Source organism: Anoplopoma fimbria, chromosome 21, assembly GCF_027596085.1.
Source record: "Anoplopoma fimbria isolate UVic2021 breed Golden Eagle Sablefish chromosome 21, Afim_UVic_2022, whole genome shotgun sequence".
Lineage (NCBI taxonomy): Eukaryota > Metazoa > Chordata > Actinopteri > Perciformes > Anoplopomatidae > Anoplopoma > Anoplopoma fimbria.
In genome coordinates, this window is record NC_072469.1 from 17352495 (window position 1) to 17360680 (window position 8186).

The 8186-nt window shown below is 42.0% G+C and overlaps 1 protein-coding gene and 1 long non-coding RNA gene across 3 annotated transcripts in view; one reads left to right on the top strand and one right to left on the bottom strand.

Moving 5' to 3' along the window:
* Positions 1-8186, bottom strand: part of LOC129110758 (myelin-associated glycoprotein-like) — a 12792-nt gene that overhangs the window by 2260 nt on the left and 2346 nt on the right. The window lies entirely within an intron of this gene.
* LOC129110762 (uncharacterized) lies at positions 3674-5022 on the top strand. Its single transcript, XR_008532288.1, has 3 exons — positions 3674-4048; positions 4175-4211; positions 4746-5022. It is a non-coding gene; the product is annotated as an uncharacterized LOC129110762 (long non-coding RNA).

Sequence of the window (8186 nt, forward strand, 5' to 3'; positions counted from 1 at the left end):
TTAGGCCCCTGAAAAATGGGGATACATAATTACGAGTGGCCTTGATGCTGTTTCCTCAGTAAGAACTTTACTGTAATAATGTTTACATAAATATACAACAGAGATCCACAGCAGAGTAGAGAGTGCATACCTTATGTACGTAAAAACAGTATTCAAAGTATTAGCTGAGATAGTTCTCGCTTTTCTCATTATATCATCAAGCACAGAATAACTTCATCTCATTACTTTAACATGAAACTCTTCAGGACACATTTAAAGTGCAAAAGTATTATACAGACAAAAGAAATAAGGTATTACTACTAAATATTACTATCTGTACATGTGAATTAAAAAATGGCGGCCAACATTGAGACAGAGCTAAAGCCGGGAACTCACGTACACACTCACACTTCAGAAACTCGGCAAAACTCAGCTCTAAAGTGCCCAAAATGTAATAACAACATTCACTTAAATCTTATGACATGTTATCGAATTCCTACCGACATGTTAACTCTGTTCACAATCCACAACATACCTGAAAGATGGGGATAAAGAATACAAGAGTGACGCGACTGTTTGCTCAGTTATGTAGGGTAACTGAGCAGGTAAGTGGAGACCAAAGCAATCGATCTCAGAGTCACGATCAAGACCACTACAGGTGCATCTCAATAAATTTGAATATCATGGAAAAGTTCGTTTATTTCGATAATTCAATTCAAAAAGTGAAACTCATATATTATATAGATTCATTACACACAGAGTGAAATATTTCAAGCGTTTATTTCTTTTAATTTTGATGATTATGGCTTACAGCTAATGAAAACCCAAAATTCAGTATCTCAGAAAATTAGAATATTACATAAGACCAATAATACAAAGCATTTTTAAAACAGAAATGTCAGCCTACTGAAAAGTATGTTCATATATATATGCACTCAATACTTGGTCGGGGCTCCTTTTGCATGAATTACTGCATCAATGCGGCGTGGCATGGAGGCGATCAGCCTGAGGCACTGCTGAGGTGTTATGGAAGCCCAGGTTGCTTTGATAGCGGCCTTCAGCTCGTCTGCATTGTTGGGTCTGGTGTCTCTCATCTTCCTCTTGACAATACCCAACAGATTCTCTATGGGGTTCAGGTCAGGCGAGTTTGCTGGCCAATCAAGCACAGTGATACCATGGTCATTAAACCAGGTATTGGTACTTTTGGCAGTGTGGGCAGGTGCCAAGTCCTGCTGGAAAATGAAATCAGCATCTCCATAAAGCTTGTCAGCGGAAGGAAGCATGAAGTGCTCTAAAATTTCCTGGTAGACGGCTGCGTTGACTTTGGACCAACACCAGCAGATGACATGGCTCCACAAATCATCACTGACTGTGGAAACTTCACACTGGACTTCAAGCATCTTGGATTCTGTGCCTCTCCACTCTTCCTCCAGACTCTGGGACCTTGATTTCCAAATGAAATGCAAAATTTACTTTCATCTGAAAAGAGGACCACTTTGGACCACTGAGCAACAGTCCAGTCCTTTTTCTCCTTAGCCCAGGTAAGACACTTCTGACGTTGTCTCTGGTTCAGGAGTGGCTTGACACGAGGAATGCGACAGTTGTAGCCCGAGTCCTGGATACGTCTGTGCGTGGTGGCTCTTGATGCACTGACTCCAGCCTCAGTCCACTCCTTGTGAATCTCCCCCAAATTCTTGAATGGCCATTGCTTCACAATCCTCTCAAGTCAGCAGTCTTCCCCATGATTGTGTAGCCTACTGAACCAGCCTTAGAGACCATTTAAAGGTTCAGGAAACCTTTGCAGGTGTTTTGGGTTAATTAGCTGATTAGAGTGGGACATCGTGAGTCTACAATATTGAACTTTTTCACAATATTCAAATTTTCTGAGATACTGAATTTTGGGTTTTCATTAGCTGTAATCCATAATCATCAACATTAAAAGAAATAAATGCTTGAAATATTTCACTCTGTGTGTAATGAATCTATATAATATATGAGTTTCACTTTTTGAATTGAATTATCAAAATAAACAAACTTTTCCATGATATTCTAATTTATTGAGATGCACCTGTATGTAGATCTCAGTTTAATACTATTGTACCTACAATGACACAATAAAGAGACAAGTATCAATGTAACAAAATCACCATTTAGCGTTTTAACCACTTATTAACATATGATGACTTTTAACTCTTTCATAACTTTATAGTTTTAGTAAACCCTTTTCTTGTCTATGAATTATCTTTTTAACCACATCCCAGTTTTTAACATAACAGATCATGAATTTACCATTTCCTTGAACTTGTATAAGTGCATATTTCCAACTTGTCACACCTGTACATGCGGACCTTTGCATTTAACGCTTGAAAAAGGGGAAGTCTCTTCAGTTTAGTTTTTTTGACAATTTACCATCAGTGATGGACAAAATCTACATTACTTAGTCAAAGTTTACATTTTATGTTAACTCTATAGAGGGTCACAAGATGAATCTGAGGGGTCGTGAGGTGATTAATGGGAGAGGAAAGGAGGAAAAAAGTAATTTCTGCTACACATATCTGCGTTCATATTTTGATTTTCTTTCTAATCTTTGCATTATTGTGAAATAGTGGAGACTTTTTGCCTTTTGAGTCTGAAACAATTATTGAAATGAAACCATGTGAGAAGTAAAGAGGGGAAATGTCTCTTTGATGGAAATGCTAACAACTCAGAAACATCAGAAAAATGACAAGAAGCCCTGAACAAACACGTTTGTTTTTATACACAAGCCAAATGCTGTTAGTGGAGAAAAAGTACAATATTTTGCTGTCAATCTAGAGGTTTACTGCTAGCATGGCTGTAGACTCTTAGTATTGTTGCTGTGTTTTTCAGTGTACACTCTGTATTTGCTTTTAAACCACAGATTCTCCTCCAAGTCCCAGTATTGAGATCTCAGGTGATCTGAAGGAGAAGGAGTCTGTCTCTATAAGCTGCTCAGCTCTCACTCCCTGTCCACACTCTCCTCCTGAACTCACCTGGAATCTCCAACAAGACCCTCACAACATTATAGAGGAAAACAAAGATCGAACCTTCACAACTAAAATCCAGAAGAACTTCACTCTGTCAGACAAACATGATGGATTAAACATCACCTGTTCTGCCAGTTATCCTGTGAATGGAGGAAAAGATTTCTTGACGGCAGAGCAGAATAAGACTCTCAGTGTTTCATGTAAGTGTTTGTTATTGGATCCAGTCAGCACACGACTATTCACAGGATGTGAGCTGCTTTGGATGAGTAACGTTAATCTCACATTTTCCTCAGACGCTCCCAAGGACACCTCTGCGTCCATCAGTCCATCAGGTCAGGTGTCAGCATGCAGATGGGTGGACCTGACCTGCTCCAGCAGAGCCAATCCTCCCGTCAGCAGCTTCACCTGGTTCAAGAACAGCAAAGATGGACCCGTCAATGTATCTGAAGGAGACGTTTACAGCTTAAATGTTACTGATGGAGGAGTTTATTACTGTGTGGCCATCAATGGGCTTGGTAATGAAAGATCATCAGAGGTCCATATTACTATTGAAGGTAAACATGGAACTGTATTGCATGCTGTGAATTAGGAGCAGTTGTTGTTGGCTAACATCACGTCTGCATTGCGTGTTTTGTTTTATGAAGATGAAAGCAGGTGTTGCTGATTCTTTTTCATCATTACGTGCCAAATCTTTCAGACACTCCTGTTACACCCGGTCTAGGGGAAACATGAGCTCAACATAACGCCGGTTCTCCCTTTTTCCCCCACTCCCAATAAAGACAATTGCTGCTGACGTTTAGTACACAATATTTATTATTTCACAAAAAGGGTTGGTAGAAATAAACGTCAAGGTGAGCCTGGCCCAAAACAATAAACAAAACCCTCTTAAATAATATACTACCTTACCTATTCCCAAAACAAACAAAAGAAAATACAGGCATCTTACCTCTCACCTTAAGGTGAGCATGTTGTTGTGTTGCAGGTGATCAACCAGTTGGTGTTCATGCCGTAGTGAAGATCCTGGGAATCCTAATGCTCGTCAGTACGTTGGTCATCTTTGAGTGGTGAGACAAATGTTTCTGTCATACAATCATTTTCACAGACGGTCCAAATTTTGTCAATGGAACAGATCACTGTTACGACACCTTAAACAACAACAACAACCTTAATGTCATCTCCTTTTCTTCCAGCTGGTTTAGATCAAGACACTCAACCAAACCAGTGAAGGTAAGCTACAGGAGGTGGTAGGTACATTATTATCCAACATTTAAACTGTTTGTTCAAGTCTCAAACACCATAGCCACCAGTGTCTGCACCATCAGGTGAGGGTAGACCAGAATGCAATGCAGCCCCATTTCAGTAAGGAGAGCTAAACTCACTTACAGTTACCGTTATATTGTATGTGTCTGAACCACTCAACCACCAGCATGCCCTTCTTAAGATCTTTAGTAGGCTAGGTAGGTAGCAGGAAGAGATGCAACAATGGCACATCATTCTTTCTCAGACAAGTATTTTACTATCCTAACAGCACAAAGTTTGTTTTGTACATCAAATTAATCTGCTGTAACAAAGTTTACCTTATAACCAGAAATCATCCGCTTTTCAAAACAACCGAAACAGGGCTGCTAAAGAAATGACTTATTGCAACCATTTTGCAGAGAGCACTTTGAGCTGTGCAGTGATTAAAGCTTTTTCAGCTGCTCCTTTAAGTTCACTGCAGAGCCCCAACACTCCTCTCTCCATGTTGTTTCATTCCCACAGGATGCAGGAGAGGCAGACTATGTCAACAGAGTGATTGAGATCCAAGCACCATGAGCCGGATGGAGAAGGAAGGTGGAGATGGCGACGGAGATGAAGATGTCATGTTCAATATCAATGGAACCAGATATCATTTCTTATTTCCTGTTTCTATGTGTCGGTGTGCCATAAACATGAAAGTCAATCAAAAATTAAAAAGCATGACTTTGTTTGTATACGTTTGATTAGACGAACAAGATGACCCCAGATTTTGTGTGAATATAAATGTGAAATTCTCCTGTTTTACCACCTTGTTTATTTGTGAATGTCTTTTCTTTAATATATTTTCAGAGGTTGGGCTGATTTATGGTACTTTTTACTGTTTTCTTTTGTTTCTTTTAAAGACCCAACCAGCTTTTTTTTCTTTACCACACCAATTGTTTTCCCATGTAAACTGTATATAATTGATCATTTGTTTTCATGTATACAGAAAATACACATATGATAGCTGGGTGACTGTGCCTTAATATGACATCCAGCACACTGCTGGCTCTGTAAAATAGATATTCTGCAACTCTTTAAAATAGCTTCATTTTGGATTTGATTGAACTTCATTGCTCCTGCACATGATGATGAAATATTTCACGTAAAGATGGCATGGCTTTCACACTTGCAGAGAGTTGTGTGATAAAAGTACAAACAGGATATGAGCAGTAAATATGAGAACTGCTTGTAATTCTGTGCAGCCGTAGAAATTCAGATCGTATGATATCTAACAGATGTATATAAGCTTATAAGGTCTCAAAACTTCCTTTTGTATTGCAATTGGCTAACTAGAGCGTTTGGTATCTAGGTCATATACTTACCTAACATTAGTGTAAGTTCCTGAATTGAAAAACTTCGCTTGAAAATATTAAGACCTCGCTGTTTCTTATTTTTTGCTTTGGTCTTATTTGGTAAGGCAAAGCATTTTACTGCTTTTATTGATTTATATATATTTGTGTTTTAAAGCCACGTAGTTATTTGTTTTATGATCTGCAATTTAAATAAAAGGCATTATGAAAGGTTACTTGTTTTGTGTGTGTTTGAAGGACGTAAGTCAAGGCTGTCATATTGAGTAGAATTTACATAATACATCTCCAAATTTAGCTCAAAAGACTATTTAAAACACAGTGAAGTCAGGGCATGTAAATAATGACATTTGTGAAATTTAAGTGCTTCATTTATTCATCCTTATAAACAGAACATCAGAGATAAATACCTACAGAATGAAATCAATTCAAACAAAAAGAAGGCAAAACAGCTTTAAACCTGCATTCATTTATTAAGGGGCAGTCCAACAAGCTGTGAACACAACACTGACATGTTATCACCTTATAAGGATGAAATGGGGAACATTATTGTGTGTGTGTGTGTGTGTGTGTGTGTGTGTGTGTGTGCGTGTGTGTGTGTGTGTGTGTGTGTGTCTGCGTGCGTGCGTGCGTGCGTGCGTGCGTGTGTGTGTGTGTGTGTGAGAAGTTTAACATGTTCTTTTAGCACTTAACTTAGGTGGTGGATTGCTCCACCTGCCGTTCTTTAATGTGAGGCCCTGTGACACTGACACATCTGTAACCTACACAGTTAGATGTGTCTAACTGTGTAGGTTACAGATGTGTCAGTGTCTGCTGATATAATGTGACGTGTGCAAATGTCAGCATCATGGTTTCTTTATCCATTCATCCATCCATTTTCCTTCCGCTTATCCGGGGCCGGGTCGCGGGGGCAGCAAGCTAAGGAGGGTCCTCCAGACGTCCTTCTCCCCAGCAACACTTTCCAGCTCCTGACGAGATATATAATCCCTCCAGAGTGTTCTGGGTCTACCCCGGGGCCTCTTACCAGTTGGATGTGCCTGGAAAACCTCTAAAGGGAGGCGTCCAGGAGGCATCCTGATCAGATGCCCGAGCCACCTCAGCTGGCCCCTTTCGACGCAAAGGAGCAGCGGCTCTACTCCGAGCTCCCTCCGGATGTCTGAGCTCCTCACCCTATCTCTAAGGCTCAGCCCAGCCACCCTACGAAGGAAGCTCATTTCGGCCGCTTGTATCCGCGATCTCATTCTTTCGGTCACTACCCAAAGCTCATGACCATAGGTGAGGGTTGGAACGTAGATGGACTGGTAAATCGAGAGCTTTGCCTTACGGCTCAGCTCCTTCTTCACCACAACGGTCTGGTACAACGTTCGCATCACTGCTGACGCTGCACCGAACCGCCTGTCCATCTCCCGCTCCATTTTACCCTCACTCGTGAATAAGATCCCGAGATACTTGAACTCCCTCTCTTGGGGCAGTGACTCACTCCCAACCCAGAGGGTGCAATCCACCGTTTTCCGGAAGAGAACCATGGCCTCAGACTTGGAGGTACTGACTCTCATCCCGACCGCTTCACACTCGGCTGTGAACCGCCCCAGTGCGTGCTGAAGGTCACGTTCTGAAGGAGCCAACAGAACCACATCATCTGCAAAAAGCAGGGACGCAATTCTGAGGTCCCCAAACCGGAAACTCTCCTCCCCCCGGCTGCGCCTTGAAATCCTGTCCTTGAAAATCACAAACAGGATTGGTGACAAGGGGGGCAGCCCTGGCGGAGGCCAACACGCACTGGGAACAAGCTCGACTTTGTGCCGAGTATTCGGACACAGCTCTCACTTTGGTCATACAAAGACCGAATGGCTCGTAGTAACGAACCAGGTACCCCATATTCCCGCAGTACCCCCACAGGACTCTCCGAGGGACACGGTCGAAGACCTTCTCCAAGTCCACAAAACACATGTGGACTGGATGAGCAAACTCCCATGCCCCCTCCAACAGACCTGCAAGGGTGAAGAGCTGGTCCACTGTTCTGCGGCCAGGACGGAATCCGCATTGCTCCTCCTGAATCCGAGGTTCGACTATCGGCCGGAGCCTCCTTTCCAGCACCCTGGAGTAAACTTTCCCGGGGAGGCTGAGCAGTGTGATACCCCTATAATTGCTTTCTTAAAATTGATCTTAAACTGTACCAAGCCTGCTTAAAAAGGGTTAGTGACTGATGCTGATTCTCTTGATTCTACTGTTCTGACATTCTCTAATCAGGAAGTGTTTGATGCTCTGTTGTGTTTGATGCTCCTGTGCCTTTAATCAGGAACTGCTTTGAGAGGTGTGCTTTAGCTTCAATAGGTCAATTGTCCTCTTAACTGCTAGGGGGAGTGGCTTACACTCCTGGCAGACAATGAGCAATCAGTAGGTAGGTCCTTAACCACTGCTGCTGGCTGGAAGCGTCAGGCAAACGAAGGCTAGGGCGAACAAAGGCAACAGAGCGACTTTTTCAAGCCAGACTTGAAAGGCTAGGGCGAACAAAGGCAACAGGGCGACTTATTCAAGCCAGACTTGAAAGGCTAGGGCGAACAAAGGCAACAGGGCGACTTATTCAAGCCAGACTTCGTCAAGCAAAGACTTC